Here is a 22574-nt window from a genome sequence, read left to right as displayed (position 1 = left end):
GTTTGTAACAACATTTCTTGCCCTACATGAAAGGTGGCCAATCTTTTTATCATACAGCACCTTCCTGTATGTGCATTTTGTTCTAGAGCTATCAGTGCTTGTTGTACCTTTTCGAAAGGTGTTACATACTCTACCCATTTACTGTGTTTAGTAGGATGTATATTCTGATGAATCTATTGAATTTTCAAAATACCTGTTTAATGGGACTTGCTTCTGGGTGGAATCCAGATACAAAAATATGTTTTATATGGTGTGATTTAACAAATTCTTTCCATTCAGAGTGTGGCTTGCTGACTCGAATTAAATAATCTCCAACTATTCTCTTTATTATGGGTCCTGCTGGAAGAGATGTGGTAGCATACATTTTTAAGTTTTTTAAAAATACAGCATATGAGGCGATTACATATTTTGCAGCTCCTCTGGTGGTTGGAAAAGGTCGAGCTGCATCAATAGACAGGAGGTCTCTGGGTTTCATTGGTATGATTGGATGCATCTCATTAAGAAGCAATCTATTCAAGTGTTTAGCCTTTTGACATATAATGCTTTTCCTGATTACTTGCAATACCCTTTTCCTGAAATTTGTAAGATGTGATTTTACTAGCACACTCTTGTCACCCCTCAATGTCCCTATACATTATGTGTGTAGTGTATAAAGTTGTCAATGCATTTTTCTGGTAAGCATACACACTACTTATGAGAATCATGTGTTCTTTGGTAAAATAATACTCCACTGTGCAATTTGTATCATTTATCTAGTTCAGAGTTGTTATCCACAATCTGTTGCCTTTCCTTTTGCCACCATTCATGCTCTTCTTGTTACTCAGACATGTTCCTTCACATTTTATAGTAATAAGGTATAAAAGAACCATTGTGCATAAGGAGTGTCCGCCAATATATTCTGTTCACCCTTGACATAAATGATTTCAAAATCGAATTGTTGTGAGAACAGGAACCATCTGGCTAACTGTTTGTGTAGTAATTAGCATGTTAATAGGGATGAAAGCACTTGACGGCCACAGAATGCCTTCATGTGATTTTCCCATAAAAAATACTGAAATTTTTGAAAAGCCCATGTTATTGCCAGTGCCTCAGTTTCTGTAACTGAATAAGCTCGTTCACTTTCTGAAAGTGTATGACTTGTGAAATTAATGACATTCATGTTTTGACATCCCTGTTCTGTTGTGATCTGAACGAATATTTCTCCCAGTCCTTGTGACGAGGCATCAGTACTAAGACCGAATTCTTTCGTCATGTCTGGGTATGCCAAGATTTCTGAGTTTATTAAAGCCTGCTTCTTGGCACTTGGGTGTCCACAACCACGTGTGATTTTTCCTCAATAAATTCGGAAGAGCATCACTATGTAATAGCTAATTGGGCATGAATGATGCTAATCCTAGACATGCCTTTAGTTGTTTCTTTGTCTGTGGTCTAGGAAAATGTTTGACAGCATCTAGCTTGTTGGGGTCAGGTCTAATATGTGTAGATGAGATGATGTGGCCTAAAAATTTTCTCTCTTCCTGCGCAAACTCAGATTTTTTCAAGTTAGCAGTAACTTCATATTCAGAGAACCTTTTAAGACTTTTCTCAGTATTTGCACATGAGCTTCCCATGTGGATGTGGCGATGTCATCCATATACATGGTGACTTGACACAAAAGTTCTGGCAGAAGCACTCTGTCTAATGCTGCAATAAATACACCAGCACTCACACTAAGGCCAAATGGCAGAATGCAAAATTGGTAACTTCGACCGTTGCATATGAAGGCAGGGTGGAGTAAAATTTACCAGTACAAGGCCCTGAGGTGAAATACTTAACTCTGTGAAATTTTAACAATTGCTCCTCAATATTGTCTGGCCTGGTTCTTACAGATATGATGATTTTATTTATTTCTCCATCGTCCAGTACAAGGCGAACGGTACTGTCGGGTTTGGTTATTGCTAAAATTGGACTGTAGTATGGTGAGTGCAATGGTTCAGTTATATTCCACTTAATCATGTGCTCGATCTCTTTACTGTTAGTCTCCTTTTTCATTCATTGAATTGTGTATGAGGTGCAGCAGAAAGTTTCATATGGGTATACCTTCATTTGATACATGTGGCCCTTAGTACACTGAGGTTTTCTTTAAAAACCTGTGAGAATTATTTCAATAAATCATGTAAATCATGCTTTTCTTCTTGCATAAGTGTGGTTGACTCCTTAAAATTTTGGTGTATATTGTGTGGGGTGGTCACCTTCTCCAAATTTACATCATTTAATGTTTAGCGTATATATAAAATTTCAGGATACATCAACCGAATATTAACTGTGTTTGTCAAATGTCTGTGAACATTTGCCTTGTTTTCAACAAATTGACGTGGTTCATGGTGTGGATTCCTGTTGTCATGTCCTAGTTCATGAACCACGGCCAACGTATGAGTGGCCAAGTAAGTGGTCCTGACAGTCGGAATACCAGTTACTTTGGAATAAGGATGGGCATCTCGGACATATTCTGAGTCGTGGTCACCTTTGTGCTCAGACGGCAAAGACTACCAAATCCACCGGTTAGTCCCTCAACCATTAGGGGTAAAACTCAATGGGACCCGGGGCAAGTAAGGCTAGCAACCTGCTTCCCTGGTACTTTAAATATGATGCTGGCGACAATCAGAGCAAAATGCCTCAGACCTTTGGAAGTGACGGAGTCCCACCTCTAATGGACAAACCGGGGACTCCTAAGCTATGACTCAGCAAACGAATGGTAACGAGATGGAGAGCTATTAATATCAATGGGGGCTACTCTGAGAAAAAGGTAGAGCTGGCAGAGGCTGCAAGTAAGATAGGGTTGGACATTTTAACTGTTAGTGACATTTGAGTAAGGGGTGAGAAAGAAGAGGAAGTGTGAGAATACAAGGTCTATCTGTCAGGAGTCAAAGCAGGAATAGCACAATGGGGTGTAGGGCTTTACATCAGGAAAGAAATGGAACCCAGCATAGTTGCAATAAGGTATGTAAACGAATGACTGATGTGGATAGATTTGACAGTGTCTAGCAAGAAAATTAGGATTGTGTCAGTATATTCCCATTGTGAAGGGACAGATCAAGATAAGATGGATAGTTTTTATGATGCACTCAATGATGTAGTTGTTAGAGTAAAGAACATGGACAGTGTTCTGCTCTTGGGTGATTTTAATGCCAGGATTGGAAATCGAACAGAAGGGTATGAAAAGGTTATGAGTAATTTGGAGAGGATATGGAGGCCAACAAGAACGGGAAACAACTCTTGGATTTCTGTGCCAGTATGGGCTTGGTAATCACAAATTCCTTTTTTAAACATAAGAACATTCACCAGTATACTTGGGAAGGCAGGGGAACCAGATCTGTCATTGACTATGTAATAACAGATCAGGAATTCAGGAAGGCTGTGAGGGACACACGTGTATTCAGGGGATTCTTTGATGACACTGATCACTATTTAATCTGCAGTGAAATTGGTGTTGTGAGGCCGAAAGTGCAGGAGTTCAGGTCCATATGTAGGAGGATAAGAGTGGAGAAACTTCTGGATAAGGAAATCAGGCACAAGTACATAACAGTGATCTCAGAAAGGTACCAGTTAATTGAATGTAGTCAATTACAGTCATTGGAAAAGGAATGTACAAGGTACAGGGACACATTACTAGAAGTGGCTAAAGAATGTCTTGGAACAGTAGTGTGTAAAGGTAGGATGAAGCAAACAGCTTGGTGGAATGACACAGTCAAGGCAGCCTGTAAAAGGAAAAAGAAGGCGTATCAAAAATGGCTACATACTAGAACTCAGGTTGAAGAAAGAAACAAAGCCAAACAGATAATTGCAGCATCCAAGAAGAAATCTTGGGAAGACTTTGGAAACAGGTTGGAGACTTTGGGTCAAGCTGCTGGAAAACCATTCTGGAGTGTAATTAGCAGTCTTCGATAGGGAGGTAAGAAGGAAATGACAAGTATTTTGGACAGGTCACGAAAACTGCTGATGAATCCTGTTGATGCCTTGGGCAGATGGAGGGAATATTTTGAAGAGTTGCTCAATGTAGGTGAAAATACGATCAGTAATGTTTCAGATTTCAATGTACAATGGGATAGAAATGATGATGGAAATAGGATCACATTTGAGGAAGTGGAGAAAATGATCAATAGATTGCAGTGCAATAAAGTGGCTGGGGTGGATGTAATTAAGTCGGAACTCATCAAATACAGTGGAATGTCAGGTCTTAAATGGCTACACAGGATAACTGAAATGGCGTGGGAGTCGGGACAGGTTCCATCAGACTGGACAAAAGCAGTAATCACACCAATCTTTAAACATGGAAACAGAAAAGATTCTAACAACTACAGAGGTATCTCTTTAATCAGTGTTGTGGGTAAAATCTTCTCAGGTATTGTTGAAAGGAAAGTGTGAGTAGTTGATGACAAACTGGATGAAAATCAGTGTGGGTTTAGGCCTCTTAGAGGTTGTCAGGACCAGATCTTTAGCTTATGGCAAATAATGGAGAAGTGTTACGAGTGGAACAGGGAATTGTATCTATGCTTTATAGATCTAGAAAAGGCATATGACCGGGTTCCTAGGAGGAAGTTATTGTCTGTTCAACGAGATTATGGAATAGGAGGCAAACTTTTGCAAGCAATTAAAGGTCTTTACATAGACAGTCAGGCAGCAGTTAGAGTTGACGGTAAATTGAGTTCATGGTTCAGAGTAGTTTCAGGGGTAAGACAAGGCTGCAACATGTCTCCACTGTTGTTCATATTATTTATGGATCATATGTTGAAAACAATAGACTGGCTGGGTGAGATTAAGATATGTGAACACAAAATAAGCAGTCTTGCATATGCGGATGACTTATTTGTGATGGCAGATTCGATTGAAAGTTTGCAAAGTAATATTTCAGAGCTAGATCAGAAATGTAAGGACTATGGTATGAAGATTAGCATCTCCAAAACGAAAGTAATGTCAGTGGGAAAGAGATATAAATGGATTGAGTGCCAAATAGGAGGAACAAAGTTAGAACAGGTGGACAGTTTCAAGTACTTAGGATGCATATTCTCACAGGATAACAACATGGTGAAAGAACTGGAAGCGAGGTGTAGCAAAGCTAATGCAGTGAGCGCTCAGCTATGATCTACTCTCTTCTGCAAGAAGGAAGTCAGTACCAAGACTAAGTTATCTGTGCACCGTTCGATCTTTCGACCAACTTTGTTGTATGGGAGTGAAAGCTGGGTGGATTCAGGTTACCTTACCAATAAGGTTGAGGTTACGGAGATGAAAGTAGCTAGGATGATTGCAGGTACTAGTAGTTGGGAACAATGGCAGGAGGGTGTCCACAATGAGGAAATCAAAGAAAAACTGGGAATAACTATTAATAATACTGAAAATGAGAATGTCAAAGTATCTACAAATGTGCCAATAAGAGATGACAATAATGAATCGCAGCAAGACAGTAATTTGTCAAATAATGAGAATATTCAATTAAACTTTCCTATTATTAGTGAATCACATGTGCGTCTTGGGGATAACACATATCTCATGCTTGATGAGACAAGTCCTCACTCAATGATGGAAGGTGAAATTTTTGACAGTAATGAAAAAAGAAGTAATGGAACTGACAATGAAAATTTTCGCGACTCAATTTTGAGAGAATAAAGCGAGCTCGCAAGAACGAGTAATGTGGATAGATCAATACGTAATGATAGAAATGAGATAGAGAGTAACCAAATATTGCACGCAGTATTAAAAATGACTTCAGCAACGCCCAACATATGTACAGAAATTGCTGGTATATGTTCGGATAACATAAAAAAGTAACAAAATTAACAGTTTGGATACAAAATTAACTTCAAAAAATAAGATTGTTGCAACAGATGTCAACAATCTCAATAGAAAACTTTCCAATCATGTCAGCAAGGTAGAACAAAAAGTCAATACATTAGCTGGTGATCTTGAAACTATGCATAATAATTGTAATACAAATCTAACAGCGACCACTAACGAACTTGACATGAAGTTTTCTAGAATGAATGCGGAGTTCAGCCGAAAGTTATCAGACATTGGAAAGGAACAGAATAAAGGTGTGCACCAAATACAGAAGCCTTGCAAAATGAGCGCAAAACTCTGACCAAATTGGTCACAACTCTACTAACAAACATAGCTGAATTTGTATCAACTCGGGGAGAACTGCCAGAGGACAAACACAAACTCACACAAGAGGTTGGTCGTTTGAAACTGGTCATACATTTCTAACACCCGAATGTGACGGGCTTAATAAGGATGTAAAGAAATTAAACAAAAGAGATGAAGCAGGAATATTTGACAGTGACACTACGCTTGCATAAATATCCAAGAACACAGGACTTACATTGAGGTCTTAGAGGAAATAACTAGTGAGTGTGAAACAAAAATGCTTGCTAAAATTGACAATGGCATGAAAACGATTGTAGATAAAATTCACTTTGAGCTAATAAGCGAAAAGAATAATTCAAATGGTCCATCTGTAGCTGCAAACCAGAAATTGCCAGCTACAGAAAATAATGGCATGAATGTGGTTTTGCCATGATCAGAGTATGATACACGAGAAAGGGAACAATTTACAAATAATTATGCAAATGTGCCAGCATTGTCAGACACTACCATGCCATCAACACAGAGGTGGAGAACAACATCACAGTCAGATGAAATAGTACAAAGAATATCATCAATATAAAAGGACTAAAAAATTCCAAATCAGCAGGTATTGATGGTATACTTGCAACAATGTTAAAGAAGAGCGCATCAAACCTAATTGAAGTATTCACACATTTATGCGACTGCTCACTTCAGGCAGGCACTTTCCATGATGTGTTGAAAACATCAAAAGTTATTCCTGTATATAAAAAAGGGGATAAACACAATGTAAATAACTACAGACCTATCACAATTTCCTCCTGCATCTCTAAAGTACTGGAAAAAGTTATGTATGAGAAACTTATGAAATTTATAAATAAAAACAGCATCCTATGTAATGAACAACATGGATTCAGAAATAAGAGGTCAATGACAACTGCTGTCTATGAGTGCATCAATTCCATCCTAAACCTGATGGACAAAAAACAGGAAACAATAGGAGTCTTTATTCACGTGTCAAAAGCTTTTGACATGGTGGACCATAAAATTCTGCTATCAAAGCTAGAAAGATATGGTATTCAAGGTCTGTCCAACAAGTGGATCAGTTCCTTCCTGACTAATTGTATGCAGGCAGTGTGCGTCAAGCAGACAAATATTGAACTAAAAACTGTATCTAATCACTAATCTGACTATAAACAAATAAAATGTGGTATACCCCAAGGATCAGTATTGGGACCCCTTCTGTTTCTTGTGTACATAAATGATCTAAGCTTAAATATTGATGCACACAAAACAATCATATTTGCAGATAACACCACGATTCTACTAAAAGGAGACGACGATGAACAGTTACAGCAGACAGTAAACACGGTCACGAAACAACTTAGCAGCTGGGCACAGAGTAATCAGCTTGTAATAAACAGTAAGAAAACCGTTGCTCTAAAATTCCACAATGTTCCTAACAAGGACATGTTTATCCCATCAGTCTCTATCAATGACAAACCAGTTGGTAACAGTACTGAAACCAAATTCTTAGGACTTTGGCTGCAGAGTAACATCAGATGGAATAAGCATATTAAATATCTCAATGCAGAACTGAGCAAAACGTGTTACCTTCTTTGTTCATTAAAATCATGCTGTAATGAGAAAACAGTATTGAATGCATATCATGCGTACTTTCATTCTCGTCTTAGATATGGGGTCACCTTCTGGGGAAACTCTAAAACAGCTAATAGCACTTTTAAACTACAAAAAAGGGCCATTAGAATCTTGTTTGGGTGCAAGCCTAGAGACTCTTTTAAACCCCTGTTTAAGAAATCTGGTATTCCTACATTACCATGTGTATACATTATGGAAACCCTTTTGTTCTTTAAATTAAATGTAATAGGCAAGGACCGGAGACTGCAAAAAAACTGTGATGTACATGAGCACTTTACCAGACAAAATAGAAACTTACATATGACTCAAATCAGCACACCACTGTGCCAAAAAGGTACTGTTCAGATGGGAGTTAAGCTTTATAACAAACTTCCTAAACACATAAAAGCTATCAATGAGGTCAATACATTTGGAAAATCGCTAAAGCCATATTTTCAGCATCACTGCTTTTACTCCATTTGAGAATATTTAAATTTATGAAATGTGTTATATAAATACTTACGTGTAAAGTGTATTATTGTAAGCTTAAATCTGTATGCCTTGAAATGAGTTTCAGCCTGTATATTTATAACTTGACTTGTCCAATGTCTTACGTATAAGCTGCTATGTAGACAACAGGACCAATAAAATACAATCTACAATCAGTTCTTGTTGATGAAGGTTTTCTCAAACACAGACAATATCAGATCTTTTCACAGAAATCGAAAAAGACAGACCCAGTGGCATTTGTGTAAGCATTTAGGAACATACTACCCCAAAATTGGCCCGAACAACAAAAAAATCCAATTCACTGTAGGCCTAGGAAAAATTCAGAGTAATGCCCATTTATGGGCAGTGAAAGAAGCCGACAATTGTTGCACATACGAAGAATTCGAACACACCTTTTTAGAGATATAATGGTACCAGGGAATACAAGAGAGATTTTGAATGGAGGTCTCTGACCTGCAACCTTCCAATGTAAAACATGGTGAGTTGCAAAAATATTTCGAAAAATATTTATTCAATACGAGATATAGGAATAAGCCAATGTCACATGTTGAAGTGTTAAGAATATTGAAACGATGGTTACTCACACAAATATGTGAAAAACTGCTTGCAGTTCTGACTTACGGCTTAGTATACTTTTTATCTGTAGTCAGTTCCATTGATGTCATAAATGAAAGCAGCCATACACCAAACAGTTACAGTTGATCAGTCAGGCGCACCCAGAAATTGAAAGTTTAAAAACTACAACAATAATGGCAATAATGACAATGGGGGGCAGTTAATACAATGATAATGGTAGCAACCACTGCAACCAATATGGTAACATGCAACAAGTGTATCATCCATATGCAGCACCTCAGGTGTATTGTGAGAACCGTAATTTCATAAACAACTCAAGAAATGGTAACAGAGGCCATAACGGCAGGGGATACAATCAACTAAATCATGGTTCTCAACACTTTAATAACCAGAAAGGATGGAATAATGCATACGGTCCAAAAAGCAATACACAACAAAATTTTGGTAATAGTAATAATCAACCACCAAGTAACTACAAAATAACAGTGGTTATGGGAGCAAGAGAAACTCAGAAAAGGGTCATGCCATCCCCAGACAAATACAAGACCATACGTGGAACAATGCTGAAAACACAATACACATAGTTGACGTGATGGGTGGAGGGATTCACCCTCCACCTCCACCACAGGGAAACAGTGACCTGTTGGGCCAAGCCCTCTGCCAATGACCATGAATGGAAGTGGAGGCATAAGGCGTTTGAATAGCTATTTTAAAAGGGCAGATCAGGATAATGACATGAGGGACGATCTTTACACAGATGAAGACATGAGTAATATTAAAGGTCTAGAGGACAAAGTGCAAGCTATTATAAATGCCAGAATTGGCAACACCGACATACAGGTTGTGCTAGACACTGGCGCAGCAGCAAATTTAATTTTGCAACGTCTGTTTCATGAGCTGTGGAAATAACTCAATTTGCCTACTTTACCAGTACAAAATTGTCATATTATAACTGCACTGGGTAGTAAAGCAAAAGTTGTCAAGCTGCAAACTTATTACCTATTAACATAAATGAGAATGTATTTACATGCACATTTTTGGTAGTAGAAAAAAATTATAGTTAACTGTTTATCAGGCATGGAATTTTGCTGTAATTATCAGGTAAAGATTGATCTAGGCAAACCTATGTTGATGAAAAACCTATTTGAGTCAATTTGTTGAATCACCGTCATCATCATCATCATCATTTAAGACTGATAATGCCTTTTAGCGTTCAGTCTGGAACATAGTCCCCCTTATAAAATTCCTTCATGATCCCCTATATTCAGTGCTAACATGGTGCCTCTTCTGATGTTAAGCCTAATAATTCAAAATCATTCTTAACCAAATCCAGGTACCTTCTCCTTTGTCTACCCTGACTCCTTCTACCATCTACTGCTGAACCTATGGAGACTCATGGGTAACCTTGCTTCTCCCATGTGTGTAACATGACCCCACCATCTAAGCCTGTTCGCCCTTACTACTACATCTATTCTCTCAAAATTGAGTCCGAAAATTTTCATTGTCAGTTCCATTACTTCTTTTTTCATTACTGTCAAAAATTTCACCTTCCATCATTGATTGAGGACTTGTCTCATCAAGCATGAGATATGTGTTATCCCCAAGACGCACATGTGATTCACTAATAATAGTAAAGTTTAATTGAATATTCTCATTATTTGACAAATTACTGTCTTGCTGCGATTCATTATTGTCATCTCTTATTGGCACATTTGTAGATACTTTGACATTCAGTATTTCAGTATTATTAATAGTTATTTGTTGCTTGTCGTTGGGTTCCATTTTTGACAAACACATGTAATATTTGAATACATAAAAATGTTAAATTCTTACAGAAAACTTTTATTTATTTATTTATTTTTCTATCTTTAGAATTTTTTTTTTTGGTTGCAGCAAGATGGTATGTAATTGTGGTACTATTACGTAACAAACAGTACACATTACAAGTTTGGGCTTTTTTGCGTACTGCAAAGGTTGGGAAACTGAACAAAGGAGGGAATTGTGGCGGAATTGCTCTCACATGCATAAAAGTCAACAATACTCTTGATCCTATCTTGAACATTGTCTTGTTCACATTTCCTTGTAATTCAGAATTTTGTTGTTTCCAGTATTTTTGAACGGTTTAAATGCTTCTTGCCCCCAGTAATTATTAATTGGTTTTTCCATCTTTCTTCCTCATATACCAAAAAATATGCAACAAATAATAATTATCAGTACAATATTGATCACCAATAATGGATTCTAATATTTATTGTACTTACACATAATTTTTTTTGGAGACTGATGTTTGTAAAATTATGGGGAAAGGGATTTGGAAATGATAAGGGAAATAATATTTAAAGGGTTAAATGATTTTTTTAAGATTATTCTGGAATATATCATCCGTTAAAGGAGATGTTTTGGCTGTCTGAACAGACACATTATGAATACATAATACAAAAATTATACCTCTTCAACTCTGCAGTGATACGTTGGTGTTCCCTCTATTATTACTGGTGTTCTTGCAGGTCCTCACAATTGTCCAGACATTTATTATGATGTATTTTCATGAACTAATAAATAAATATACAAACAATTTTATTGAACTATCCTTGAATATATTTTCATAGTTGGCCTGCTCACATTTTTTTACACAAGTCATAAAGTGTGTCTGGTCTCTTTCAGATCTCAACACCGACGGACAGCTACTAATTAATTAGTGTGTGTTGTATTGCTCATTAATAAACATCTCTTGCATCACTATCTTTTATCATTGTCACAGATGTTATTGCTATATAGCGACCAGAGAGCACATCTTTTTATCAACTTAAAAATTACCAACACAAGTGCACAGCAGAGGTATGTCCCATTATGAAAGTAATTAGGGTTTCTTCCTGTTCCATACATGCATGAAGCACAGGAAGAATAATGGTTTGAAGCCTCTGTATATGTTGTAATTATTCTAATTTTGTTTTCATGATCCCAGTGTGAGTGATACGTACGGGGTCGAAGTAGTATATTCATAGAATCACCATTTAAATCCAGTTCTTGAAACTTTGTTAGTAGACTTTCTCAGGATAGTGTACATCTATCTTCAAGAGTCTGCCTGTTCATTTTCTTCAGCATCTCAGTAACACTTCCCCACAGTTCAAACAAATCTGTGACCATTTGTGCTGCCCTTCTCTGTATACATTCAGTATGCCCTGTTAGTCCTATTTGGTACAGCTCCGACACACTTGAGCAATTATGCTTGAACTAGTTGCACAAATGATTTGTAAGCAGTCTCCTTTGTAGACTGATAGCATTTCCCCAGTATTCTATCCATAAACCAAAGTCTACAACCTGCTTTACCGACAACTCAACCTTTGTGATCATTCCATTTAATATTCCTAGCAAGTCTTACACCCAGGTATTTGTATGAGTTGGCAATTCCATCTGTGGCTCATTTATATTGTGGTCATAGGATACTACATTTCTTCATTATGTGAAGTGCACAATTTTATGTTTTTGAATATTTGAAGCAAGTTTTGAATCTCTGCACCACTTTGAAATCTTATCAAGATCTGACTCAATATTTATGCAGCCTCTGTCAGACAGTATTTCATTATGGGTAACTGCATCATTTGCAAATAGTCGGAGGTTACTATTAATGTTTTCCACAAGGTCATTAATATACAGCGTGAGCAGCAAGGGTTCAAACACACTTCCGTGGGGAACACCCGAAGTTATTTCTACATCTGATGATGATTTTCCATCCAAGATAACATGCTGTGTCCTACCTACCAAAAAGTCCTCAATCCAGTTACAAATTTCACTTGATACTCCATATGATCAGACTTTTGACAATAAGTGTAGGTGAGGTCAAATGTTTTTTGGAAATCAAGAAATACTGCATACGCCTGACTGCCTTGATGTAAAGCTTTCAGTATGTCATGTGAGAAAAGTACAAGTTGCGTTTCACATGACTGATGTTTTCAGAATTCATGCTGCTTGGCATAGAGGAGGTCATTCTTTTCAAGATATCTCATTATGTTTGAGCTCAGGATATATTCTAAGATTCTACAACAAATTGATGTTGAGAATATTTTATGGTAGTTTTGTGGATCACTTCTGCTACCCTTCTTGTAGATGGGTATTACCTGTGCTTTCTTCCAACTACTGGGCACAGTTTTTCTGTTCTGGGGATGTACGATAGATTATATTAGAAGAAGGGCTAACTCAGCTGCAAATTAACTGTAGAATCTGGTAGGGATTCTGTCGCACCTGCTGCAATCTACTTTATTTTTATGTTGTTAGTGTCCATACTTGACTGTTATACAGCCAAACAGGAATGGCCAGGACTTTATAGAATTTCATTATATTGCCTTGACTTACAGTACTGTTGAATTTCTCCACAGTGTGCAATTGATGTAATTATGTCTTCCAGTTTTACCTTCAATGCCCATTTCTAATTTAAGAGATATAATGCATTCTAAGAAAAGGAAAGCCTTTGTGTAAGTTTACAGCCAAGGAATTTTTACGCATTATATTTTATGTCTTAAATCTCATTGCTTTAGTCTTGTTAATCTAGATACTATGGTTATGTACATTAACTGTTTGGTATAATTCATGAGTGGCACCTTGTAAAGACTGTTCACTATCAACTGTTATTTCATACTCACCATCAAGTAAAACAGCCATTATATTTTTATCATGATGTAAGCTATGTGTGTAGTTGCTAATTTTTTATGTCCATTGCCATGAAATATCATTTATATTCAAACTGAAACTATTGTGAGCAGACTGAACTCTTGCTTTTCGCAAAAATGTGTTTTGTTCTTTAAATCTTCAACATGGCAATTGATATTTTGGACTTCCTGCACATGAGTTCTTTTCCTGTGGAGACTCATGCTAATTGCAGTTATTTATGTACATGTGTAAAGTATGTACATAAAGCCCGCCCGGTTAACCGTGCAGTCTAATACACTGCTTTCCGGGCAGGAAGGCTTGCTGGTCCCCGGCACAAATCCACCCGGCAGATTAGTGTCGAAGTCCGGTGTGCCAACCAGTATGTGGATGGTTTTTAAGGCGGTTTTCCATCTGCCGCGGTGAATGTGGGCTGGTTCCCCTTATTCTGCATCAGTTACACTATGTCGGTGATTGTTGTGCAAACACTTTCTCCACGTATGGGTACACCATACTTACTCTACCACACAGACATTGGGGTTACACTCATCTAGTGTGAGACATTCCCGGCAGGGCCCACTGGGGGCTGAACTGCACAATAACCCTGGGTTCAGTGTGGGGCGGCGGTGGGATGAGTGGACTGCTGTAGCCTGTTGTGGGGTTGTGTACCACTTGCGGGCTACGGCAGGGATGAAGCCTCTCCGTCATTTCTAGGTCCCCAGTTCCATACAATACAATACAATGTACATAAACAACCATTGTCAAAGTCAGTTTGTGTAAAAATAGAACAACTCATTCTGCTCTTCCAGAATATCACTGCCTCTATTACCCAGTACAGTCCAGATGCAGAATAACTGGGCTGGTAGCTACTAAAACTTGCACCCAACGACATCCTGGCCAGCTTTGATATAGTTTCTTTGTTTACAAAAGTGCCACTCAGTCACGCTCTGGAGCACATCAGTTCCACTTTCCTGCAAGACATCACAAAGCTCTTTCATGTATGTCTCACCATGAGCTATTTCAGGTGGAATGACAGTTTCTACAAACAGCTGGAAGGCATCACCATGGGTAGTCCTCTTAGTCCAGCGGTGGCCAACTTCTTCATGGAACATTTCAAAGCATAGGCACTGGACTTGACAACTTGTAAACCTAAGGTGTGGTACAGATATGTAGATGATACTTTCGTTGCCCCCGGAGCCTCGTCATTCATTTACTGGGTACGAGCTTGGCGATCCCAGGGTTCCTGAGCTGGGGACTGGTAAGCGCCGCCAGTCCCCTGTCACCGTAAGCTCTGGGCATGCTTCAGTGACCACCGTGCGGCGCGGTGGTGGAGCGTTGTGTGTCTCACGGAATGGGTTTCTTGGCTTGACTGTCTAGATCACAAGGATTGAAGACACCTCTATAAAAAAAAACACAATTCAAGGTGTGCTGTGCGCTGATGAGATGCATGGCTGTTGAGGTGGTACAGTCATTAGCAGACAACCTATGGGGGACCTGGTGCACCTCAGTTGTATAAGGCTTACCTGGGCATGCGAGGCTCTGTCTAGAAGGACTTCTAGTTCCCTAGCTGCTCATGGAACTGAGATGGATCCTTCTAAATCTTCTTTGCCTCTCCGAGCGGAAAGGGCGGGCCGCTGGTAGGTACCAACACCCAATGCAACAAGAGGGCACATGTAGCCAGTCCTCCTGACTCAGGAGCAAAGTCTCAGGGTATCATGACCAGTAGCAGAACACATGCTGGTGGTCAGAATGTGTTTTTAATCGTCAAAAGGAAAGAGGGCAGCTTTGTGAAAGTTTCACCTTTCTATATTAAAAAATGGCTCAAGGGCATTGCTTGCAGTTTGAAATCTGTTAAGCGATTGCGTAATTCGATGCTGTTGGTGGAAACCACTAGTTTCCAACAAGCTGAGAATCTACAGAACGGGCAATCCCTTGGAGAATATGCCATTGAAACTGAGCTGCACGCCACCTTGAATTACAGCAAAGGTGCTGCGATGTGCAGGGATCTGGTGGACATTCCCAAAGAGGGAATGAAAGATGAGTGGGCTCCAGGAGGAGTAGTTGATGTTCAAAATATCGTGAAGAGGGTGGATGGGGCTCTTGTTAAGTCTGACTCCTTTATCCTGACTTTCAATAGCACGAAACTCCCTGAGCATATTACGGCAGGTTTCCTTCACTTAAGTGTGCGGCCTTATGCACCCAACCCAATGCAGTGTTCCAAATGCCAGCACTTTGGACATACTACTCTGGGTGTCGTGGAGAAGCTATTTGTGGCCAGTGCAGTCAGGCCGCCCATGACGGTGTCCATTGTTCGTCTCCATTGAAGTGTGTGAATTGCTCTGAACCTCACCTGAACTGCAGCATGTATCTGGAAGAATGGAAGATACAGGAGCTTAAAACTATGAAACACAACCCCTATACTGAGGCAACACTTCAGTTGTTAAACAGCCCATGTGGAAAGCTGACACTGCTACGCAATCGGAGGCTGCTAGTGTCGGCACTAGTACCTGCTTGTGTCCCTGCACTTGTGCTGCTGCAGTCGTTTCTAAGCCTGTCCCTCCCCCAAGAACTTCACAAAAAGCTGTGATTGCTGACAGTGTGGAGCTCCCTGCTCCTCTGTCTGGTACAGTGTCCAACACTGCCACACCCTCAAGTGCAGTTGTGGCTGCAAAGTCTACCCACGGAAAAAAATCCAAGGTAGAACGTCCAACACCAGTGGAATTGAGCAGAAAACAGCCTGACGATATTGACATCAACCTCTCTGACATCTCTCTCGATTCTTCTTTAGAGGCTATGGAGCTTGATGTCGGATTGGGGCAACCATCTTGCTCCAAAACTGAGCCTCCACCCATTGTAGGCTCCCCTCCCTGTCAGAAAGTCATGATGAAAGTACTACCCCTCTGACAGATAGCTCCAATTATACAGTGGAACATGAATGGATTCAAGATTCACATGGAGGAACTGCTAACACAGCAGCATCTGATGCCCCTACACTACAGTGCTATACACTATACAGCAAGCATCCTTGCTATATAGCACTGTAGTGCAGGGGCATCTGACTGAGGAAAGAGCCGAAGGAGGGGTTGCTGTGTTTGTCAATAATGTGCACCGCTCCTCTACTCTCCTCCTGGATACTAACCTGCCAGCAGTTTCAGTTGAAATTCATTCATGTTGGTGGCTTAACAGTTTGCTCTCTGTATTTACCTCCTCTGGATGCAATAGCCTTCGAGGCTCTCACAGATCTTATGGAACAACTCCCCCGACCATTTCTCCTCCTGGAAGACTTCAATGCCCATCATGTCCTGTGGGGCTGAACCTCTACTTGCCATCGGGGTTGTTTTGGAGAGCCTCCTGACATCTCAGGTGTTATGCATCCTAAACACTGGTACTCCGACTCATTTCTGTGCTGCTACTGGTTCATTCTCAGCGATCGTCCTATCTCTCTGCTTTCCAGCCCTCACTGACTCCTTTCACTGGGAGGTCATTGATGACCTTCATTCCTGTGATCACTTCCCCATCTGCATTCACATCCTGGGTGGTGTGTTACTGGAACAGAAGCCACCAACATGGATGATTGGCAGGGCTAACTGGCCGCTGTTAAGTCAGTTGGCTGTCTTTGAATGCCATAACAGCGTCCAGGAATGGTTGGATCACACATGTAATCCATCATGCTGCTGACTTGTTTGTACCAAAGCCTCTCGGCCCTCTTAAGTGGCCACCTATACTTTGGTGGACAGAAGAGTGCCATTGAGCCATCTGGGACAGGCGTGCAGCTCTTCGACGGTTTAAATGCTGCCCAACAGTGGACAATCTCACTGCCTTTCAAATCGCAAGAGCCAAGGCTCGTCGTGTCATTAAAGAGAGCAAAAAATGGTCATGGCAGGAGTTCCTGGATTCCATCAACCATTCCACTTGTTCCACAAAAGTATGGGAGCCATCCGGAGGATTTCCGGTACACACAGCCGTTTACCGATAGCAGCAGTACTGAAACAGAGGTTCTTCCAAATGACACCCAGAGACATTGCTCAGACGCTGGCTGAGCATTTTGCACAAACTATTGCCAATGCAAGCCAGGATTCAGTGTTTCGTTGCTACTGTACAACTGCGGAGAGGGAAAAGTTGGACTTCAAGTCCAATGTGGTTCTGAGGCATACAACTCCCCTTTCTCCATGTGGGAGCTCGAATCAGCACTGGCTGAGACTCATGACACTGCACCTGGTCATGACCACATCCGATACTGCATGCTTTGAAATTTGCCAGTAGCGTCCCAAGAAATCCTCCTTGAATGTTTTAATCTAATACGGCAGACAGGCAACTCCCCCAACTCATGGAGGGAGGCAATTCTCATCCCTCTCCTTAAACCAGGAAAGGACCACACATATCCAAGTAGTTGTCAGAGCATCACCCTAATGAGCTGTATAGGAAAGACCATGGAGCGAATGGTTAACCAGTGTCTGGTCTGGTTGTTAGAGATCAGGCAAGTCCTTAGCCATTTTCAGTGTGGATTCCACTGATATCGGTCCATTTTAGACAATCTGACCCTCCTAGAGGCGGCTTCCCTCCGTCGGCGTCACTGTATTGACATTTTCTTCGATATAAGTAAGGCATACGATACTACTTGGAGACGCTGTATACTCGCACAACTGCATCATTGGTTTTTCCTGTCTCAGCGATTTTTTCGGACCTAAGCTGATGCCACACTCTTTGATCGATTTAAGCAGGAGAATGGTGTCCCTCAGAGCAGTGTTTTAAATGTTACCTTCTTTGCCATAGCCATCAACAGTATTACATCTATGGTAAGGAGTCCTGTACAGTGCTCCTTATTTGTGGACGATTTTGATGTTTTCTGCTCCTTCTCCAGTGTTGCAACGGCAAGCCATCAGTTGCAACTTACAGTGCGATGTTTAGAGGAGTGGGCTGCAAAGACGGGTTTTCAGTTTTCTGCTGATAAGTGTGTGTGTGTTCATTTTAATCATTCTGTCGCCCTTTTAATTTGCCTGCATTGAAGATGGAGGACACCATCCTACATTTTAGAGACACATTGCAGTTTGTGGGACTTATTTTTGACTCCAGATTGTCATGGTTGCCACACCTGCGAGACTTGAAAGCCAGAACCCTGAAAGCACTGAACATCCTCAAGTGGCTTAGCCACAGGTCTTGGGGAGTGGACAGGGTCTGTTGCTTACAGTTTTATTGGGCTTGTGTGCGTTCATAGCTGGACTATGGGTGCACGGTGTACGGGTCAGAGGGGCCCTCTTATTTGCAGATCATTGACACTGTCCACCATGAGGGGTTCCGACTGGCCGCAGGTGCTTATTGGACCAGTCCTATACCCAGCCTCTGCGCTGAGGTGGGAGAACTGCCATTTACCATCTGGCGCCAAGCATGTAAGTTCCTCACAGCTCCTACTTCTCCCGCACACCACACTGTTGTTCGTCCACATCTGGAGCACCTTTTTTCCAACTGTCCACGGGCCACGATGCCGTTTGAGATCTGTGTGAAGCATGTGATGGAGTCACTCGGTATGGTGTCAGTCCAACCCCATATCCACAGTTTTAACTGTCTGAACCCTGGTTACTGGAGCAGCCCAGAGTGAGTTTAGATTTGGTGCGGTACAGGAGAGATAGCACTCCTGCTTCTGTTTTGAAGGCAGTATTTTGTGTCATTTTATCTGAACACCACAACCTTGTAGCTGTTTTTACGGATGGTTCTAAACAGGGTGACTCCGTTGGTTGCTCTGTCGTTTTCCCGGATTGTGTCCTCAAGGTCATACTGCATTCCGAATTTATCATCTTCGACGCAGAATTACACGCGATCTTGCGGGCACTGGAGCAGATGAGACATTCTCCCAGTGTTAAATTTCTCATCTGTTCAGATTCTCTGAGCGCCCTTTACTCTATCCAACAACATTTGTACCAGCAGATAAAGTAACCCGGACTATTCAGAATGCCTTCTTCCAACTACAGCAACTGGGGCAGGAGGTGTCTTTCTGCTGGGTTCCAAGGCACGTGGGAATTCCAAGGGAATGAAGGGGTGGATCAAGCAGCCAAAGAGGCATTTTGTGACCGTCAGGTCTTTCGGTGCATATCCCCCTGCATGCTCTCACCTTGCTGTTGAGGTATGAAGTCCTGTGTCGACGGGAAGACGAGCGACTAGAAGTGACCAACAACAAGCTCCGTGTTGTCAAGCCCATAACTTGGCTGTGGCGTACTTCCTCCCAGCCACATTGATGGGATGAGGTCCTTCTTACTCGTCTTCGCATTGGCCGCAGTCCAATGATGCATGGATTTTTACTCCGGTGAGAGGACCCTCCAATGTGAGGTGCTTGTGGCATGCAGATCACGGTGCGCCACATATTATTGGACTGCATTTTATTTGCTGACCAGCAGAGTGCAGCAGATATGCCAGCGGATCTGCAGTCTATTTTATGTAATGATCAGATGAATGTGATTCACATTTTAAAGTTTTGTGAATTGTCCCAATTTTTAACAAGATTTTGAGGAGATGTTTTTAATGTGTCAACAGGGTGGCTGGCTCACCTAAGTTTTTTGTAAGTGGCCAGCCAGTCACATTGCCCTGTGTTGTTCTTTTAGCTCTTCTGTGTTTTGTTTTCCCTCTGTTTTATTTTCCTGATTAGCTATCTTCCCTCCTCATTGGTTTTAGTGCATGTGAGCGTGCCTGTGTGATAGGGTGATTGTGTGATCATTCCGAGTGCATGCGTGTACGACAATTTTAGTTCTTATCCACATTTGTTTGTTTTAACAAATGTCAGGGCACTGATAACTACACTGTTGGGTGCCCATTAGATCCCGAAAAACACACACACACACACACACACACACACACACACACAAACACATACGATACTTTCGTTATGTGGAGCGATGGTGAAGAACAGCTCGGTGACTTCCTAAGACACTTGAACAGCGTCCATGCCAACATAAAATTTACCATGGAAGTAACAAAGGACAAAAAACTATCATATGTAGATGTGCAGAGGGATGACGAAAACCTGGGACATAGCGTATATCGAAAACCAACACACACAGACTGATACCTACACAAACTATCAAACCACCACCCGAGCCAGAAAAGAGGCATGATTAATACGCTTGTAATGTGAGCGGGATGAATATTTGAGCTGCAGCACATCAGATGCGAAATGCAACACCTGGGAAGTGTTCTGAGGAGCAATGGGTACTCCATGAATTATATTAGAAGTGTAACAGAGCCAAACACTCAGCGAAGTAAGAAATCAGAAAAAGTAATGTCGGGTATGGAAGCCATACATTTCCAGAGTGATGGACAGAATAACCGTATAATGTGCAAACACGGTGTAAAGACGATTTTCAAACCAAAAGGAAGATCAAAGAGTGTCTTAGATCAGCAAAGGAGAAGAGGGACCCACTTGCAATCTCAGGAATATACCGCATACCATGCACATGTGGAAAAGTTTATGTTGGAATGACTGGATGATCAACCAACACCAGGATCAAAGAACATAAGAGACATTGCAGGTTGGGGCAGGTGGAGAAATTGGCCGTGGCAGAGCACATGCTGCATGAGACTGACCACTTAATAAAATTCGCCGACATGGAAGTTCTGGCTGTAGAGAAGCACTGTCACACCCGCTTGCTCAGAGAAGCTGTAGAAGTACACAAACACAGAAATAGCTTCAACAAGGAAGAAGAAAGCCTTAAGGTAAATGGATCCTGGCTTCCTGTACTGCATCAAATGACCGTCGTAGGTAGCAAGAGGAGAACTGCACCGGAAATTACTGTGGAGGAGCCCTCGGACCTTGGCGCTCCAAGTACATATACTCCGCAGTTGCGAACTCGGCTCCAGTTCACCACCGGCAATGGAGGGTGAAGCTTTTACAATGCCAGCCACTCATGCTGGCAAAACATCAGTAATATCATTAGAAGAACATCGGCCAAAGAACCCGAGACAGAAGCCAATAGGCAGTTTTTCTGTGAATGCTTCAGCAGTTAACTAGGATTTTAATACTCTCGCTAGTGGGAGGAATTTCTGTGAATCTTATATTGACACTTTTGAGTCCCATACAGCTATTAGTCAGATACCTTTTGCCCGCATACAATTCGTAACAGATAATATTAGACACCATTTAGAAATTACAGTGTCACTGGAATGAAACTCATTTGACTGTGGTTTGTTACATTGCCACCTGTTGTTCCAAATTTAACAATTTTTGGTTGTGGCACCCCTCTGTCAAGATCTACTGTCTATATTCAGATCAGCTACCCACTTTCTCTCTCTCAAACCAAGGATAGAAAAATATTCTCATAAATTCTAAATAACCACCTGTATCTCAGCTGGTTCTAATCCTTTTAAGTATGGAAGCTAGTTGATAACACAGTAAGGAACACTACTTATAGTGCTGGAATTCACAATTTTATTGATGTTCATCACTCAATTTGACAACTTTTATCTGAGTACAATACTTTAATGATACATTAAATGTGGCAAGCAATAGAAAAGAAACTTATTTCTCTCTTGCCGCGGAGGGGGGGGGAATCACACCATCCACAACTGCTCATTTGTAAATGGTACACCTCTTTTCATTCAGTGGAGATAAACAACAATTATCATAGATTTACACATACTAGGTTGAAATTAATAAGCTCATTAAAAAGTACTATAGAGAAAATGGAATGTAGGCATATGATAACTATAGTGCAAATGTAAGCCATGTAATGTAATGTGTTGCATTATGATGGCATATGATCTGTGGGTAGTACTCCATAATACACCCAGAATCAATTGAAACTCATTTCAATGATGCAATAGAAATTCCCCATACAGGAAAGGATTTGTAAAATGATCTGTGCGTTTAGTATTGTAGTAGTCAGCTATGATATTGAAGGATATCATCAACTTCCACTTTTAAAGAGACCAAACATGATGGCACCATATGTTAATAAAATACCATAGTTGCACTTTACAGACAACAAGAAAATTTTAAAAACTGCTAGAAAATTGCCTGTTATGTGATATTTAGTTATTATTAACAGTAAGTTCTAAGCAGGAAAGGGTGCAGTCTTAGAAATGGAAAAGTGTCTACTGAACATTGCATAGTCCACGATTTA

The 22574-nt window shown here is 40.6% G+C and overlaps 1 protein-coding gene across 1 annotated transcript in view; it reads left to right on the top strand.

The window, feature by feature from the left end:
- LOC126191219 (cilia- and flagella-associated protein 91-like) overlaps positions 1 to 22574 on the top strand; it is a 356082-nt gene that overhangs the window by 35501 nt on the left and 298007 nt on the right. The window lies entirely within an intron of this gene.

The sequence above is a fragment of the Schistocerca cancellata genome, chromosome 6 (assembly GCF_023864275.1).
Source record: "Schistocerca cancellata isolate TAMUIC-IGC-003103 chromosome 6, iqSchCanc2.1, whole genome shotgun sequence".
Taxonomy (NCBI): domain Eukaryota; kingdom Metazoa; phylum Arthropoda; class Insecta; order Orthoptera; family Acrididae; genus Schistocerca; species Schistocerca cancellata.
The sequence above is the reverse complement of the archived record's forward strand: the minus strand, read 5'-3'. Positions and strand labels throughout refer to the sequence as shown.